The sequence below is a fragment of the Thermobia domestica genome, chromosome 4 (assembly GCF_964235325.1).
Source record: "Thermobia domestica chromosome 4, izTheDome1.hap1.1, whole genome shotgun sequence".
In the NCBI taxonomy this organism is placed as follows: Eukaryota; Metazoa; Arthropoda; class Insecta; order Zygentoma; family Lepismatidae; genus Thermobia; species Thermobia domestica.
Window position 1 is genome coordinate 301,850,127 of NC_137457.1, and position 20,487 is coordinate 301,870,613.

A 20,487-nucleotide genomic window follows, 5' to 3' on the forward strand; every position below is an offset into this window, starting at 1 on the left:
AATGTGACGTCACAGACGAAAACGAGAGGTACTAACTAGGTCCAAAATAACATCATCTCATCCCTTTTCTCCTTCTCAAAGAATGAATATATCTTTTTCAAAGTAAACCATTACACACTATTTGACAATTAAACACCGTACTTGTTCAAACAAACAATGCCAATAATACTGTGACAACGAATACGTACGCATATGTAACACGATATAGTAGACGATTCTTTTTCAACATATGATTATAAGTCAATACACAAAGAAGCTTTTTAAATCTTTCCAACAGTTTTATTTAATCCACAAACGAATACAATATAAATAATTATTGTTAACCAAGTCCGGGATCGCCCCTCCCCCTCTTTTATGCGTCTCAAATAAATGTAAGCTTTCCTGGACACACTTTTTGACAATTGAATATCGTGGTTCGAATCCCATAAGTCCCATGAATGAAAACCACATCTTAACCAAAAACCAAGTATTCCTCCCAAAGTTTTCGAGTTAAGTTGATTTTGAGTTTAACGCCCCGTTCAGCAGCGAAAATAGAACCTACTAATTAACGTGAAATACGAACCGCATGAGTTCCTTCCGGGAATCGAACCCTGGTCTCCCACGTTAAAGGCGCATACGCTAACCGGTTAGCCACGAAGGAACTCCAAAGTTTTCGAGTTTCATATTAATACTAATACTAATTTTTACTATTACTGGGTCTACTAATTCATAATGTAATAGGCCATCAAGAAAGAGATCAAACCCTTTTTTGGTAATTTTATATCCATAAAAGGGATCGAAACAAGCCATCATAACCTCCAAGCTAAAAATCCCAGTTCAGTGATGTCATACAAGCACATTAACCCGAACCAAATACCTCTAATTCATTCGCACCAGTAGAGAGCGCTGTTGCTCAGTGGTAGAGCGTTCACCTCTGCTGTATGGGGTCCCTGGTTCATAGCGCATTGCGTTTTAATTGCAACGGAAAATGGAACAAAGTTACCTATTGCCGCGCAACAATTGCAGCGTAATTTCATTTTTTGTTACAAGGGCTCGATATGTTAATCTGCCGCTTTGAAACAAATTGAGAGAACATTTCGGAAAACAAGTAAAGTATTTCACAAGCTATTCTTTAATTGCACAAAAGTTGTAAAATGAGTTCCTAAAATGTCATTCTTCATTAGTATTATTAATATTACCGTATCCTTTCTATTTATTAGTTTTGCAAATTTGTTATTAAATAATCTAGTCACAATTTTCTAGATAGAATTTTAAGATGTTCATTAGCAATAGGAATCAAATCTGTTCTTACATCTTCGTTGTTTAAGAGTAGAAAGTGCTAGTACCCACTTGCGTTGCTCATCTGAATTTACACCATAAAATGTGAAATACGATGTACGGTATTTTAATTGAAAAGCATAATATACTATTAGTTATACAACCTTTTGTCAAAGTTTTATTAACAACCAGGAAAACAAACATTGATATACAAAAAAAGATGATGTTTCTCCCCCCCACACACACACAAACTCCCCCTCCCCCCACACACAAACATAATTAACGTCTAATCGCCGACACTGGTCGTTCTACACGATATTGGTCAGTTTTCCTCATTCTCCTCCGTTTTTTGTTTATCACTGACGGCTGTTGAGGGAAGTAAAATCAGTTGTCGCTACAATGTGTAAGAGAAGAGATATCATACACTTTTAGAAAGTTGAATACCCGAGATACGAACCAGAACACTAGGTAAACTTTTTACACATATAATGTATGTGTTATAATTAATTTATTTTCTTTTAATTTTGTGTATGTGACTTTCTTCAAGAACCGCCATTACATTGTTCATTTTTACAATTACAATTGCTGAAAGAGATTCATTCTATTAAAATAAAAATCAACAGTGTGTTTCCTTTCACTTACATCGCACTATAGTACAGGTTTTGATACTTCCCAAACGGTCACTAGATGGTAGCAGCGTTTTACTGCTATAAAGACCAGCCACTTTAATAATAACATAGATAATTTACTGCTTGTAAAGAAAGATATTGAGAAAAATATTTTTTGAAACACAGTAAATAATTAACTTTTAAATAGTATTAAATTAGTGTTTAATATATGTCATTTGTGTGAAAGAAACGCTGATGAAATTGGAAAGAAATCAAATATAAAACTGGTATAAACCTTTTCAATTACGACCGCCGGCACCAGTTCAAACCCATCCACATCCAATTGACGCTCCTGTTTCATTAGATCAGCTATTGACGTTTCTAACGCTAGCTTTGCAAAACATCCACCCCTTTATTAGGCCGCATATTCTACAGCAAATCATTCTGGCAGCAAAAACCACTTTTCATGTTAATTTTACTGCTACTTATTCCGGAAATACTGTTCATTTTCATAAATCACATGCTAGTTCACTCGTTTAAGATCATGGCTTTAACTTTTCTCTTTTTGAATATCCGATCACTACCAAAACACAAAGTTTTATTTGAACAACTTCTTCTGGAGGAACATGTTACAGTATTCTTACTCAATGAAACATTTCTAACAAACTCTCGTACTTGCCGTTTACCACGATATACCATGTTACATTCTGCAAATCCTGTACCTGCACTTCGAGCAAATGGGGGAGTAGCCATAGGGATTTCACCTCACATCCCTTATCGCCAGCATCAGTATACAGCAACAGCTCTTCCTGAATATCTCCTTGCCACAGTTTATTTCAAAAATGTCATCATCACCCTAGCAACTATATACATCAGACGAAATCATCCATTACCTCAGCAGTTCGTACAGTATATCTCCAATAGTTTCAACAGATACATCATTATGGCCGATTTCAATATGCATAGCCGCAGCGATGGGGACCGGACAAATTTCATTAACTTCATAACAACCCACACTACTGGGGTTATTGTTGATCTTCCACAAGCTACACGCCCAATCTCAAACACTAAGCCTGACATAGTCATTGTCTCCACAAATCTTATCTCACATTGCACTGTAGAAATCCTTGATCTTCTTGGTAGTGATCATGCACCAATCAAGCTTGTTTACAAACTATACTCAGCTACAACCCATTCCTCTTTACCAGTACGAGTGAGCTTGCGTTACGATAAAGCTAAATGGGATCAATATCGTTCACATATTTCAGACCTCACCAGTGATATAACAGAACCGGCCACATGTGACGATTTATACCAGACTGTAGATCGCATTACATCCGCAACCCAGGAAGCCAGCAACTTGTATATTCCAACAACGAAATCTGTTCCATATCAGCCTAAACTTCCGCCACACTATCTCTCCATGATCAAACGTTCACGTCAGCTCTATCGAGAATATCTCCACACTCGCAACCCAGAAGCACTCCGACATCACAAACAACTTCAACGTACAGTACACAATTACATCAAAGCATATAAACTCCGGTGCTGGGTAAAGACATGCAACACCCTGTCTGAAACATCGCATCCTACTAAATTCTGGTCCCGCTTCAATGCGCTTTGTGGAAAATTCTCTAGTACACCCTACCCCATTTTATTGGATGATACACCTGTTAGTACCGATAGCGATAAAGCAAATGCCTTTGCAGACCACCTACAAGTTATCTTCACACCGCCATTTGAGAAAACGCCTCACCCTGCAGACAGACTCAATACTTCATCACCAGAACTACAACCCAATCCTACTCATGTCTTACCTCCTAATACTGCTGTTTCCGCCCCAATCACCACTCACGAAATCTCTCAAGTACTCAATAATAAACGAAATACTGCACCTGGCTTAGATAACGTGACGTATCGCCATATTAAGGAATGCCCTATTTCACTATTACTACTTCTTGCGAATATCTATACATTCATATTGCGAACTGGCTTCTTTCCTTTAGCTTGGAAAACATCTAAGACCCTAATGTTTCCCAAACCACATAAGCCTCCTCAGGATGTTGCGTCTTATAGGCCTATACAACTTACATCCACATTCAGTAAGATCTTGGAACGTATCCTAGTTAAACGATTACATATTTTCATTTCAGATCACGGCCTACTTCCAGTCACACAAGCAGGTTTCCGTCCAGCTTTCTCTATAAATGATCAACTACTTCGACTCACAACGCTCATTACTCAACACTATAATTCAGCAAATCCTTCCTGTTTAGTTTTATTTGACTTGGAGAAAGCATTCGATAAAGTCTGGCACCATGGGCTCATATACAAACTTCTGCAATTTCAGCTCCCTATCTCCTACATTCGCCTCATTTACCATTTCATTACGAATCGTATCACCTATATCTCAGTACGAGGCAGTTTGTCACATCCGATCTTTCTGTTCTCTGGAGTACCACAAGGGTCAGCCTTGTCTCCTTTACTATACCTTCTATATGTAGCAGATATGCCCCGACTGCCAGATCAGGTCCATCTCTTCCAATATGCGGATGATACGGCCCTTCTCGCACTTGGAACAAGTATCCAGCAGCTCAACATTAAGTTACAGACTGCTATTAATCGCTTTCACACTTGGTGCACTCTTTGGCGGCTTACTATCAACGCAGCTAAAACCCAAGCCATCATATTCCTACCACCCAAAAGAACTTCCAAAGTCCGCAGAAATCCACGCAATCTCTCTCTGCACGTTGATGGGGTGCCTATTCAAATCAGTAATACTGTCACATATCTGGGAATTACCTATGATCACCACCTTACTTGGTCCCAACACCTGAAAGTCATTACTACAAAAGCCTATAATAGACTCAATCTATTGAAACGATTGACTGGTACCACCTGGGGCCTTAAAGCACACACCATCCTAAATACCTACAAGGTATTTTTACGACCTGTCCTTACTTATGGATTTACTGCTTGGATAGCTGCACCCACTAAGTTCTACAGTAAACTTTTAATTCTAGAACGCCATGCTTTCCGTATAGCGTTCCGCATTAAGTTGCCTAGTCCTACACAGGATTTATACCGCAAAATCACTTTTCCGACTTTACAATATTACCTAGAAAAGCTGCGGCTAACATTTATCACCAAACGCTTCGAAACACGACATCCTTTATTACAGGACACAATGCGTTATTTAGCACTTCATCCAACATTTCACCGTTATTATCATCCTCCACTTTCGCTCCTCTTCACATTATATCATTATACTCTACCACCGTTAGACCCTGCTTTACTTATAATCACAGATTACATCATTCATGAACATCTTCCTCTCATTCACCCATCATTTCCAGCACAGTGATTACCATTATTTACTAATAAGGGCCTCATTCGTCTTCATCATTGCCTAGAGTAGCCCCTAGGCTGAAGATAACCTCATCTGTCTAATTAATATTATCCACGTGTTGTCCTGTGTACGCACCTCACCACATCTTTCACTCCCATTGCTATACTTGTACATATCATGAATTCTATACCTAATCATCATTCCCATTATGTTATCGATAATTTGTTTAAAATATACTGTATGTTTATTTTCCTTGTGTATATACCTGCACCTAATGTTAAGGATTAATGTTCGTTAAGTCTCCACCTCCAAAATTACGTATTTATGTAAACGTTGTTGCTAATAAAGTATAAAATCACTTAGCCCATCTAACATATTCTTTCCGTAGGTAACAATCATGTCTCGTTCCTAAAAGAGGGCGTAACCCTCTGAAAGGCAGCTAGCCCGTCAGGCTAGCCTTTAAAAAAAATAAAAAAAATAAAAAAAAATTTCAATTACGTATCTCTCCGCCTATAAACAACGTCAGTGGATTAAAACATGCAATAATCTAGCAGACACTTCACATCCAACAATCTATTGGAAACGTTTCAACGCTTTATGTGGCAAAACCACTAAGACAATATATCCTCTCATTGTTCATGATAAGCCGCTCCAATCAGATCTGGACATCTCAAATGCCTTCGCTGATCATCTTCAAAGCATTTTTACACCATCAGTTTCCGATCATACCTACCGCACTCATCCTACTGCTCAAGTAAACACTGATTCACCTCAATTGCAGCCCAACATCACTCACACTCTTCCGCAGCATGTTCTCACTGTCCCCATTACACCTAATGAATTCACCGCTGTACTACGCCGCAAGAGAAACACTGCTCCAGGATTCGATGGCATCACTTATAGACATATTAAAGAATGTCCCTATGCTCTTCTCTCACTACTTGCTCTGATATACACCTTTATTCTCCGCACAGGTCTCTTTCCTACTGACTGGAAGGTTTCGAAAACACTCATGTTTCTCAAACCTAAAAAACCACCATCCGATGTTTCATCTTATAGGCCAATACAACTCACCTCCACTTTCAGTAAAATTTTCGAACGGATCCTGGTTAAAAGATTACACCCATACTTAAACGATCATCATATCATTCCACCACATCAAGCTGGCTTTCGGCCCTCATATTCAATTAACGACCAACTCCTTCGTCTTACGTCACTTGTCACCCATCATTATAACTCTATTCAGCCATCTTGTCTTGTTCTATTCGACCTTGAAAAGGCGTTTGATAAAGTTTGGCACCTAGGACTCATCTATAAACTTATCAAATTACGACTTCCTGTTGCATATATCCGGCTTATCTTTCATTTCCTTACCTGCCGTCTTGCCTATGTTGCCATCAACGACCAGCTGTCACATCCGATCTTCTTATTATCAGGCGTTCCACAGGGTTCGGCATTATCACCACTGCTCTATCTGCTTTTTGTCGCCGACTTTCCTGAGCTACCTCCGAACGTCTCTTTATTCCAATACGCCGATGATACAGCATTTCTTGCCCTCTGTCGCACAATAGCACAAATCAATCTTGCTCTTCAGGAAGCAATTAATCGTTTCACGGACTGGTGCCACACTTGGCAACTGACCATCAATGCCGCCAAGACACAAGCCATCGTTTTCATTCCACCCCGAAAACGTACGAAAGCCCATCGCAATCCTTCCAAGCTATCCTTACAAGTCAATGACGTACCGTTACATCCTACCAAAACAGTTACCTATCTAGGCATCACATTCGACCACCACCTCACCTGGACACCACATCTCAATTCAGTGAAGGCAAAAGCATATAATAGACTTAATCTTCTGAAACGTTTAACAGGTACCACATGGGGTCTCTCTTCGAATCTTGTTCTTAACACTTACAAAGCCTTTCTTAGACCAGTACTGACATATGGTTTTCCCGCCTGGATCTCTGCACCAACCTCGTATTACGAAAAACTTGCCATTCTCGAACGCCATGCATTTAGAACTGCCTTTCGCATCTCATTACCTAGTCCTACACAAGACCTATATTCTCGTATTTCTTTTCCTATTCTCAAGTATCACCTAGAAACTTTACGCTGCAAGTTCATTACCGACCGCTTCACTCATCACCAGCCACTTCTTTTTGACACCATTCATTATCTTACACTTCATCCCTACCGAGCACGCTATACCTATACACCTCTACATTTACTCTTCACGCTATATTATTACACATTACCTCCTAATCATCCAGCTCATGCTCTCATAGAGGACTTTTGCATTCATGCTCATCTACCTCATATATTTCCATCTTATATCGCACAGTGATTTCCTCTGTTACTAACAGGGCTTCCCCATGTCTTCATCAGCCTAGAGTCGCCCCTAGGCAGAAGTTAACTGCATTCGTTTACTTAACATCTTCCTAGTGTTGTGACGTGTCTGCACCTCATGCCATCTATCATGCTCATAACATATTTTCCTTGCCGATTAAATAGAATCTTACCGCCTTTTTACTCTTCAGTTTGCTTCATTCATTGTTTTGTCCTTTCCATCACCATGTATCTTTCCAATTTGTCTGTAAATATCTTCTTATACCCTGCTTATATTATGTGTTAAAATATTTGTACCGTACTATAATATTTGTATTGTATTTGTAATATGACTGTGTTCCCAATTCCTTCCACTACCGCTGTCATAATGATTATGATCGCAAAGATCATAATGTCCATGTTGTTCGATTTAATAAATAAATAAATAAATGTATATGATGAAAACTCTGACCTGATATTCTAGCCTCCCCTAGACCATCCACAAATAATCCATGCATCAAAAAATTTTTCCTGTAACTTCCCATCCCTGAAAGAGGGTGTACCCCTCTTAGAGGTAGCTAGCTTTCAAGCTAGCCTTATAAAAAAAAATTTCAATTACACCAAAACCAACTATATGTTGCACAGACATAAGAATGTAGACACTTTTTTGAGGGGCCATTATTGGACAATTTAAGTTCTTGGCTCTATATTTTCTGAAGTATGAAGAGGGATGAAATAACAGTGATGTCAACCTGCATGATAAATCCCGTATCATTGGGACTATCATATCCCGCATGGGACTATTTGACCTTATTTTCTTCGAAAGGGATAAAAAGCAGCATACATGTAATTTTTCGAGAAGTTTGAAATTTAAGGCGTATTCATTTAGATATTGTAAAAAGTGACTAGCACAAGGGAAATTTTATTTTTAATATTGTAACATAGTTGTAATATTATGACGGAAATTCATACGTAAAATGGGACTTTTCGCCTCTCGACATGGGATTTCATAATGTTTCAAGTTGGCATCACTGTGTGTAAGTTGGACTTTTTAATGTAATTTAATAATCGGAGTGTTGGATTACTCTTCTCAATATTGTAAGATAACTATATTGTATGAACATAATGTTGTTTACAGAAGTTTATATAGCAAAATAAAGACTGTAAGGAAAACCAAAGACAATAAGCAGCGCCTGTTCATCAGGTTGTAGCGTGTGCTGATGATTTAAGTCTTTTAGGAAGTGACTCTATAAGGTCAATAGAAAGAAATCCAGAGGTCTTATTGAATGCTTGCAGGGAAATAAATTTAAAAGTAAATGCTGATAAAACTGATTGCAATGCAGCAAATTTTGACTGCATCATAACAGAACTTTCACAAAATGTATATTTTCAAATATCGAAAGTCAATATTAACAGACCAAATGATCAAATTCCAACATGAATTCTTAATTGTTGTCAAACACAAGAACTTAATTTTCGAACGGTAGCGAACACCTGTTCCATTTACTTAGTTGTCACAGGTTTGATATTGCCACGGTCTAGTGGAGAGAAGGACGATCTCCACAAAAATAGATTATTTTTATTTTATTTAAAAAACTTCCAAGAGAAAAGCATCAAAACATTAGTGGAAAACGAAAAACATAATTTCATCTAAAGCATAAAAATATCTGTCTTTAACACGGAAGGGAATTCTTCACAAACTATTAACAAGTGCTATTAACAGCCACTGTACGGATAACTAACAGTCTCTGTGTGATGTCACAGTTCAAAGAGACGGAAGAAATAAGAGCCCCTTTATGGAAATAAACCTATGGGTCCTGATTAAAAGACGGAAATAAAGCAGTGACTAACTTAAGAAATATCAAAAATAATATTTTGCCCAAAGTGGCAAAGGATACATACAAGTGTATGACTGCTACCCGCATATGACCTTCACGAATAAATATCTTTACTGGCGTCTTAGCTTAAGGTTAAATAAAGTCCACACCTTACGACCACTACCATTCTTTTCGTACAATACGCTTCCCGTCCTTATCTAAGGAATAAATCTATTATGTAGAAATTCACAATGAAATCCATAACAAAAATGAAGAAAGAGATTTACTGAAACTATGCCAGTATCCAGAATTTTTCTGTTTTCTCACATATTGTCTAATTCCTCTTCTTCTCCCTCTTTTTCCTTCCACACTACTATCCCAATAATTCTCACTATGAAGTATAAAGGGGGTAAGACATTTTTTGACAGCATTATTATAGTAATTACAGAATTGATGAAGGATAGGAGGATCAATGGTTGGAGTGGAGAAGGACTGAAAGAGGCCCTGAAGACTATATGGAATAACAGTTATTGTGTTATAGGTGAAAAGTTAGTAAAAATTAAAGAGAGAATAAGCATAGGTTCCAAGTTGTCAAGTGCTGACAGAAATTATTACGAACGACTGGCAGAAGAAGGTAAGGATGAAAGGAAGTGAAAAATTATTGTTTTGGTAGATATGTTGATCATTGCATTGGGATTTGAAAAGAAACTGTAAGGCAATTGGAAAAGTTTGTAAAAGAAATTGAGGATACAGAGAAAGGCATACAACTAGAGCTCGAGGTGGAAAAGGAAGAGGCTATAGTGTTCCTGGATATGAGAATAAGGAGAAAGCAAGGAGTGATCTACACAGAATGGTACCAAAAAAAGTTGCTCGTTGGGAAACTATTGCCACGCGAAAAGTGATGTGGATCACTCGACCAAAATGAATTTCTTCAATAATATGGAGAAAAGAATTCTGCAAATAAGCAGTGAAAAAGACAAAGCAGAACAAAGTATACAAACATTTCGTAAGCAGCTAGAGAATAAAGGATATTATAGAAAAAAGTTAAAGTACAGAAGACGGGAGAACAAAAATGGAGTGTTGGAGAGAAGAAAGAAGACAAGATAGAGAACGAAGTGAAGGAGGGATAGGAGAAAGAAAAATGTGGTGGGGGATGGAAAGTTTGGGAGAAGAAACAGAAATTATTAAAAGAATGTTGAAGAAGATGGGAGGCATATCAACATACAGAAAAGGAAGGAAGAGACTACTGGAAGTAATAAGGGAAGAAGAGAGAAGAAGAGCAAGGGACATTGATGGAGAAAAAAAGGAGTGATATACAAAATTCAGTGCAGCAAGTGTGATATGTGTTATATTGGAGAAACTGGAAAGAAACTTAGAGAACGTATAAAACAACATAAAGATGACGTTAGGTTAGAGAGGGACAAAAATGCGGTCTACAATCACATGAGAGACACGGGACATGCAGTAAATTGGAAAGAAGTGAAAATTCTAGGCCATGAAGATAGAAGCATAGTCAGATAATGGAAGGTAGCACGATGTATTGAAATGGAGGGTAATAAAGTAATGAACTGGAACTCAGGACTTAACATAGACCAACAGTGGAATAAATTGTTACAAAAGCTTAAAGCATAAAATGTGAATATATATATATATAGATTGTTGTACAAGTTATATATGTGTTTATGTGTATATGTTGATATTTAGGTGTAAAAGTGTTTATATGTTTATATATATATATATATATATATATATATATATATATATATATATATATATATATATATATATATATGTGTGTGTGTGTGTGTGTGTGTGTGTGTGTCTTTGTGTGTGTACCAACACTATGGCTCCCAAACAAATATCCTGGCTACCCTACTGATTTACGTTCATGGTTTTAACTTCCTGAGGGCGCATAGAGCTTTATCACAGTAAAATGTTCTGTGTGGCACTGAGTAGCCTTACCTGAAAGTAAACAGACTACCTTTCACAAATATATCTTTTTTTTCTATAATATGGTCCTACCCATTGCTGAATTTAGGAGGTGCACCAGCGCACGTGCATCCCCCTTCGTTGTCAATATCCACCAGCTAAAATGATAAGCTAACAATGAAAATAGCAACACGTTCCGAAATTTTCTGCCGTCATTTTTCTGTTTGGGTCTTAAAAGAAAGAGGAGTTTTGAAAAGCAATAGCTTACGTCTATTTTCTGAAGGTTGAAGGGAAAAGATTCACCAAACAAAGCAATACATTTTTTCAAGTATGGAAGAAAACAGAAGCCAGGAGGAGGGAAAAAAAACAGAAGCCAGGAGGAGGGAAGAAAACAGAAGCCAGGAGGAGGGAAGAAAACAGAAGCCAGGAGGAGGGAAAAAACAGAAGCCAGGAGGAGGGAAGAAAACAGAAGCCAGGAGGAGGGAAAAAAACAGAAGCCAGGAGGAGGGAAGAAAACAGAAGCCAGGAGGAGGGGAAAAAAACAGAAGCCAGGAGGAGGGAAGAAAACAGAAGCCAGGAAGAGAGAAGAACAATTTTTCCTGCATGTCACTTGCAACCCTCTTTAAAATGTCCTCCCCCCGTTCTATTTATCAGTGTTGTTAGATATAAAGAATATTGTTACATGTCACGACTGACTATTTTGGTAGTTATCGTGCACCCCCTCAGAAGATCCTGGATCCGACCCTGGCCCTACCCCTATTGTTGTCACAAATTAGTTATAAATTGTACACTTATAGGAAGGAAAAGTGTGAATGTAATTTTTTGGAACACAAAAATCTTCATCTAGTTGTAATACATATAATTGCAGTAAAAGTTGATTAGTTGCTATTCAGGATGAAGATGCAGAATGACCTATAGCATTGAGGATAGATATCTGATTGGTTTCAGGAATTACTTAAGTACACCACATAGCCTACAGTCAGAGCTAGATTTAAATTTGGTGGAGCCCTAAGGTATTGAAGGTACTGAGGCCCTTTATGTGTCCTGATTAACGTACGCTCCTTATATACAGAAATGAAGAAACTAATGATATTTTAGGAAGCAGCTTAGAAGAAGGGAGCCCATTTCTTACATGATAGGACTTACATAACACGAAGCACTGTTGCTATATGTAGATTTTTATCTTATTTATTGTTTCTCTTATATTTTGGAAATGTAAATTCAGCTTTTTTCCTTTATTTTTGGGGGTCCCAAGAGAGTAGGGCCCCAAGCTATAGATTGTTTAGCTTATACGTAAAGCCGGCACTGCCTACAGTGCTGATGTATATATTACCGACATAGTTCCGGCTGACCGAAAGTGCAAACTGCAAAGTAGAAAATCACGTTAAATCAAACAGTTGTTTAGGACGATGTAACTTAGAACAAATAATCGGTACCAAATAACTTATGTTTCTTAAACTGATGCGTATGACGGAACAGTGGGCATATTTCTCAACGCAACAAATGTTGTAATACTAATTTTTACAAGTCATAGAATATCATGAAGTAGAAATTCTAGAAGATCAATAAAAATCATTTCTAAATACTGATGTTGATATACCTAATTTGTCGTGATTTCGTGATAGGACAATTGTGCAATATTTGATTTTGAAAAATTTTACATTAAGATTACGAAACTAGTAGTTTCGAGATATAAGCCCCAAGTTTCACCAATGGAATTCATTTTGAGTGTTCAAATGAGACGAATTATGTGGTTGAAATATAATGACTACAGTTATAATCATGCTCTCTCATTATACACGGGGAAAAGAGACAACACGTTTTGTATTCTCTTCTTCTTCTTCTGCGGTTGCAACTTGCCTTAGCGAAGATCGCTCTCCCGGCAATTATAGACGGTGTTATCAAGAGAAACAGATGATGAATTGAGATGAGTCTTAGATGCTTATAAGATGCTAAATAACGTAGATCTTTGTAAATAAAGATAATAGGCAGTAAGGACAGGTGGGGATAAGATGAAAATGAGCGAATCTACATTAAAAGGACCAGAACCGTGAAATTTATGAATAGAGAGAAATGGCGGGCGATATTGTTGATAGAGAGGGCAAAAGAAAATGAGATGATCGATGGAGCCTGTATCGAGACCACAGTTACAAAGTGGAGTAGTACGTTTTCGGAGAAGATATAAGCGTTCGGGTGTATACAGAATGTGAAGTCTTCTACGGAGCAGAAAATGGAGGTAGGAGGGAGAGAAAGTATGTTGAATGAACCAAGATGGAGAGCGTAGAGAACAAGGATGATGCCAGTACCAACGTGCCTTTGTACAGGAGACATTACAAGTAGTCCAGTGTTGATAACGAAGTGTAATAAGTCGTGTTTTGTTTTCTCATAACTGGCTTTTTGGATGTTATTTCGTTGCATTACGCTCCGCCATATTTGCAAATCCTGATAGCGAATAAGCCCATAAAAGTTTTGAGTGGTTGGTGAGTAAACTAAAATAAATAAACAAATGAATGAAGGCAACCAGAGGTTTTAATCAACCACGATTTTAGCCTATAGTTTACAACTGGGCTAAGGTTCGATGGAAAAAGTAATTTTCTTTATATTTCACTTGCTAATCAATATTCATGATAACATAACATTAATAACGTGATGCTCATTCCGTACCGGTCTTCTTTGGACCGCAACGCAATGTAAAAGCCTGGAGTAATCACTTGTAATTTGTGCTATACAAAGTGCTATACAAATTTTCGCGAAGTAATATTCAAATTTTATGTTGCGTTTACGCAAACCATTATGGAATGCAACATACGGCAATTTTCGTGATTCTGTCAGATTCTTGAAATATTGAATAATTTCCAACCCTGTATCAGTAGCAGAAGATGTTAGTGACAAGATAACACATAATATCTGGCTACGTGGAGAGAATATATATTTTTTTTTTAAGCAAATGAATGTAAACACGAAATTCACACGTGGAGTTATATCACTTTATAATTTTATGTTGCATATTTGCTTCCATCATTGACGATTATAATACTATGTTGGCGTAGGAGTAATACCGGTAAGAATATATCATCACTCAAATTGTTAAGTAATTATTTTTAAGACTCGAATCAGTTCAGAGAATTGTGTATGCGAACAATAATCTAAACTGCAAGTTCGTATAGATCTTCTGTTTAGAACAGTTACCTGTTTGTATTCCTTCGTGTGTTAGGAATACAAATGAAAATAAGCCTGTTGTAAGATTTAATTAGCTTAACATACATTTATGTGTTTCTCGGTTCCACGAGCAGACGGTTCTACCAAATAGAAAAATTATAGGTAAAATGCAATGTGAAACATTTTTTGTAAAGGAATGAGAATGTGAATATCAGCAATTACTGTCAGTGCACAGCATATTGAAATGAATTTGGAGTGTTAGTAAAAGTATTCTATGTGTATGATCTTCCATTATTATTTTTATGCGTATACCCACCGTCGCTGACGCGCCTTCTCCATACGGACGCACCCCCTCACTAGTGCTCGCACCACCACCCTTTTCCACTCCTGCCCTGACTCAGATAGTATTCGTGCCTTTTTAGTCGCCACCTAACACGAGTTGGTTCGTATTTTATGCACTAGCTTTTATGTCATACGTTCACACTGTATTTATACTGAGCTTTCCTGAAGTCAATCTGCAACTAGTAATAGAGCTCCTCATTTAGTGCATGCTCTGCTAAAATACATACAAGGGTTTAACCTAACCTGAAAATGTAAGAAATATGTCAAAATTTGGTAGATTCGTCTGCTCGTGTAATGCCGTATTCTGTAACTAAAAATAAGGATTCACTTTATAATGCCCGCCCCAGCTGTTATACTCACAAACGAGTAATTGTGGTATTTATTTTATGAAGTATCAAATCTTCCCTAACCTTAAGCTAACCCGTTCCTACCACCACCCTACTTATCCTTATTTTACTCTACTCTACTCTACTATACCCTTCTAAAGGGGTCCTACTTACTGATGCGCAGCTGGGCATGTATTGTAAAGTTTACCCAAGAATAACACCTGGTCAAAATAAACTGCTTTTAATAAATATGTTACATAACGAAACTGTAATCTTCACGTAGCACTTTACTTCATCATGCGTTTCTTATGGAGTAGTACATGGTAAAGAGCATACTTTCCATTTCGTATTTCTACTATTATATAAGTAAGGGTAGTGCAAGATAGGTTTGAGGAATGTATTCGTGTCTTATCCTAAACGAAAGGAAAATCCCAACGTATACCTCCTCGCAGAAGAAAGAAGCGACTAACGTAGGTGGGAACCGAACACACGGGCTCAAGAGTCAACCGGGCTAAGTTCCAAAGTTTATCGTTTGTTTCTAGCGAAATTTTGAAAATTTACCGTCAAGAAATTGATAATTTGCTCGTTTGTGTATTTGATAATATGTAAGGGGAGCGAAAGTTGTGTTTGTTTTTATTATAAGCCTTTACAAACATGGAACAATCTGGCAAGCGGAAGGAGCTACTTCGCGCACGGTTACCACATGGTTGGATTGTGGGAAAGTAACACGCATTTACATTCTGAACATGGCTGTAAATGTGCAGAGACGTTCCATTTGGTATCCTTACGCATAGGTGAGAAATTAATTAGACACTATTAATTTTAACAAATTGGGTCAAAACTTCCCGACCTTACCTTACTCTACTCTACCCTACCCTATTATACTCTACTCTGTTGTACCTTTCTTAAAGCGATTCTAACAATTGATGATTTTAAACTTTCGTAGCTGTTATTACGCTTTTTGTCGAAAACCAGGCGGGTGACCAACTTCGGAATAAATGCCAGTCAACTTCGTTCGAGTGTAAACGCCTTCCATGGATGGCAGATGAGCGGGTGTGGGTGGAGGTCAGGGCACCTTTGTGTCCTTAGGTGGAGAATCTGTTCTCAAAGGAGGATGAACCACATGGTGATCAACGGCATGGAGATGTGGAAAGGAAATGGGATAGTACCACATTATCACTTTTTCCTCCGCGGGAGGCAAAATAGTCCCATTCTCTTGCACGTTGTCGAATTCTGCGTTGTGTATCTATGCTGTGCACATCTTTCTGTTCAGTTCGAATTGCCACAATTTGATTTTCGATTCCAAGTTGGCACCCCTGTCACTCTTACACGACGCGGAATTCTACAATATGCAAGAGAACATTTTGTCTTCTTTTGTAGTTGCGAATCACCTTCCGGAGTTTGTACACATCTTTCCGATTCACACTGTATTTTTACTATTAATTGATTTCAATAGTTTAGTTGCTTTTTTAAGATTTAGCTATGGATGTTTCGAAGGAACTCAGTTAAATCCTGATAAAGGAGCGGCCTAGTTAGATCCTTTAATTTGTTGTTCGGATGGCATTTAGGACTTCTCCCAACTCGTTTCATGGTTCCAAAACCGATTACCTTGTTTTTGTCAAAATTGTGGAAAGGTAGAAAACAACGAGCCATGTGGGGCTTCTAACCCTCTTCGCTCGCTCAGTTATATTTTGTGAACTAAGTAATACTAGAGATTTTGTATGTGCAAGATTGGGGGAGAAACCAAAAGATATCTTGTTATTCTTATACAGCGATGACGCTGTGATTCATTGCGTAAAAAATGTTGTAATTACTTCGCGCTCGTAGCAGAGTATAAAGCGTAAATTAAGGACAAGAAAAATTAAACTCGCAGCAGAGCAGGGCATCTTCGGGGCTTCATTTCTTCAAAAAGTTGCCGACAAACTCGATGTGGTTATTCTTTGCACAGAGTGAGAAAAAAGAAAAAAGGGATAGAAATGTAAGGGCGAGCAAAGTACGCATTCTTACATACATATATAATGTATATTAAATCTGTTTCCAGAATTTCAAAAACAGCTGAATACGTGAGAAATTGGCAAAACATATATATATATATATATATATATATATATATTGAGCCGTAAAGCATTGGATAAGCTAGGGGCCGCGGTGGCTCAGTGGTAGAGTGTTCACCTCTGGTGCATGCGGTCCCTGGTTCAATTCCAGTTCGCGCCAAGTGAAATTTGTGGTAGAAAAACACTGCGTGCGTGGGTTTCCTCGGGGTTCTCTCGTTTCCTCCCACTTTCTTCATTCTAACATTTTATTCATTTCTCATAATCACCGTCTCTTTTAGCCTAGCCGGCATAGTCGTGAGACGTAAGACTCAACAAAGATTTTGGGGGGCGCGGTGGCTCAGTGGTAGAGCGTTCACCTCTGGTGCTTGAGGTCCCGGGTTCGATCCCCGCCTCCGCCAAGTGAACTTTGTGGTGGACAAACACCGTGCTCGTGGGTTTTCTCGGGGTTCTCCCGTTTCCCCCCACTTTCTTCATTCCACCATTTCACTCATCTCTCATCACCGTCTCCTTTAGCCTAACCGGCATAACCGTGGGACGTAAAACTTAGAGATTTCATTTCATTTTCATTTTTGAACAAAGATTTTATTTCGTATCATTTTTTCAATAAGCTATAAGCTTACCTAGGAGTAGGTTGAGGTAGGTGCTTTCAGAAATTTTGAATTGCTACGGAGTCGTTTGGTATATCATTTAAGAAGTTATGTTAGAGTAAGCATTTACTGTAGCTTCCGAGATCGATATGTTGCTTGAAACCAAATGGGCAGATAGTGTCAGAAAGCTTCTCAGAGGTGTCACACACAACTTCCATGTGTTTAATTTTTGAGACATTCGCTCTAAAATGCTTCTTTGAGTGACTGCGTAAATATTTCTAGGCTCACAAATTTCGGTTTGGCAAGAGAACTGTAAATAATTTGCCAGTGGTACTAAGCACAAGCTAAGTGGTGTTTAATACGTCGATTTGAAATTATGGTAAATATTACATACGAATAAAATTCCTGACAAGAACAGTAGCTAGCTTTTTCCTTTTGCAATTTACAAAGAGAAGGAAAGCAGTGGAATGTATTTAATTTCGTTATCTGGCAGTTACAAGGGAGGATCAAAAACTAAGGTTACTAGGCCGATATTTCTGGAGTTTCGTCTGTTATAGATGAATGAGAAATGTGCTGTAATTTTAATACATGAAGTTGGCAACTGTGCAGAGTTTCGGCCACTCGCGGCGCTAGTTGGAGGTAAATACAAATGGCGAGTCGTTTGCAAAACGGGCCTCCCGAAGAAGTCCGCTCAGTTATTCGATTTCCGTGGGCGAAACATGTAATCACGGTTGACATTCATTCGCAGCTGGTAGGAGTTTACGAAGAGATTATAATATCTCGCCAGCATGTCACAGAACGGTGTCGAAAGTTTGTGCCTGGTAGAGAAGACGTCACCGACTAGGAGCGCAGTGGCCGGCCCAGGACGGCATCAACAGATTTGAACACCAACCACCCTCCGTACAGCCCGGACCTCACTCCAAGCAACTTTCATCTGTTCCCCCACTTGAAGTGGCACCTAGGAGACCGTCGCTTCGCTTCAGACGAGGAGGTGAAACACTTCGTTACAACGTGGCTGAACGCACAAGGACAGGATTTAGTCTTCAAACTCATCTCACAATGTGACAAGTTCCTCTACCGATATAACACTAGTCGAATAATAACCTAATGTATGTCTTATCTGTTAGCTGTATAGGTTGTATGAAATAATATATACAAGTTTCACTCCAAGCTTTGTAACCTTACTTTCCGATTACCCCTCGTAGATATAATTTCATTTTTTATACTCTTGTTCCACCTAAGCCTTTAGCTCGCTGTGGATTAAAATCATACTTAATTAAAAGTTATAATTATGTACTTACAATGAACAAATTTGCTTATTTACAGTGAAACCTGTCTATGTTGCCCACCATCAGTTCCATTGAAAAGTGGCCAACTTACAGAAAATAAGTGTAATTGGTGTATTTTTAGAATAGGATTTCTAGTATTACTTGATTGTAAAATTTTAATAAGCAATGGTACGACATCTACTTTTAAATAATGTATATATAGAGTAATCATAACAATGTACAGTACTAGAAAAAAATACTACAGTATGTTCAATATATGTAGCTTTTCTCTTCCTGAAAACTAGTCTGGTACACTGAATTATTCGGATTAAAAACACAATAACACAAACAACCAGAAAACAGAAACATGCATACTCTGTTTATTGAAATTTGATATTGTAGCACACTAAGTTATTCAGATTAAAAACAAGAAAAGCAAAGTTATAAATTGAACAATTTATATGTAGTTTATATGACTTTTTTTCTTCGACCGTGACAAACATTTTCTGTAAATACCTTTCGAAAAATAGGAAATCAGTTGTTAATAACATTTTTCATGGTGGTTCATTCTAGACGTATTTCTTTCATTCTTTTTGACATATGCACATTGTAATTTTTATTGTTAACTGCCTCCTGTTAATGAGCTACAAGTGTTTACCTCGGAGCAAAAGATGTTCTGAAAATATCTTAAGGAATTCATATCTCAAAACCTCCGCTACCTTTCGACAGGCTGTCAGATGCCAGTAATTGACAATTGAGATAATTAGCTTTAACCTTGAGAATTTCCCGGAGTTACTAAAGCTCCCCACTGACGAAAGGAGTCGATATAGCTAATGGTTTCACCAAAAACGATAAGGTAAACAAATACGTACAACCATTTCCTGAATTCCTGTACGTACTTTTTCTTACTCACATCTTCCTTCACCACCCCTTTATTAGGGTAGTTTTCAGGCCATTGACCTCCAAGAACAAATCGTGGGAATCCATGTTTCTTTGTGTTCAGTCAAAAATATGGAACACCTGCCTCTCATATGGGAATACGAAAGAATTACAAGAAAAATCACGAAACGATATTTTTGTGGCCAAGATACGCAGGTAAATTTATCGTTATCATCAGAGGGTAAACATTACTCCAATGCGGCCAGCTTCCAAGATAGACAGGTGACAACTTACAGAGTAGTAAGTAACGAATGTCTTTTGTGAAAATGCAGGTTCAAGACGAACCAGGCCAAGATGAGCAGGTGGCCATGTTGATAGGTTTTGCTGTATTTATTTTTGATTGTGCCCACCACTCTCCATTCTAAATTCCATTCCATATTTATGCAATTACTCAATGGCTACGTTATTTACAGCAATACTTTTAAATTGACTAATTGCCTGCACAGTTGAACACTCGATATAACAGGTAACGGTATCTGTCAGTAGGGTTGGCAGACCTCCGTATTGTACTCTTAAAAAAAGGA

General features: G+C 37.9%; 1 protein-coding gene across 1 annotated transcript in view; it reads left to right on the forward strand.

The window, feature by feature from the left end:
• The first annotated feature begins 14,140 nt into the window (after nt 1-14,140).
• LOC145684253 (chitinase domain-containing protein 1) overlaps nt 14,141-20,487 on the forward strand; it is a 42,007-nt gene continuing 35,660 nt past the window's right edge. Inside the window, exon 1 of the mRNA XM_081756376.1 lies at nt 14,141-14,349. The gene's annotated coding sequence lies outside the window, so the exon portion shown is untranslated. The remainder of the gene's footprint in view (nt 14,350-20,487) is intronic.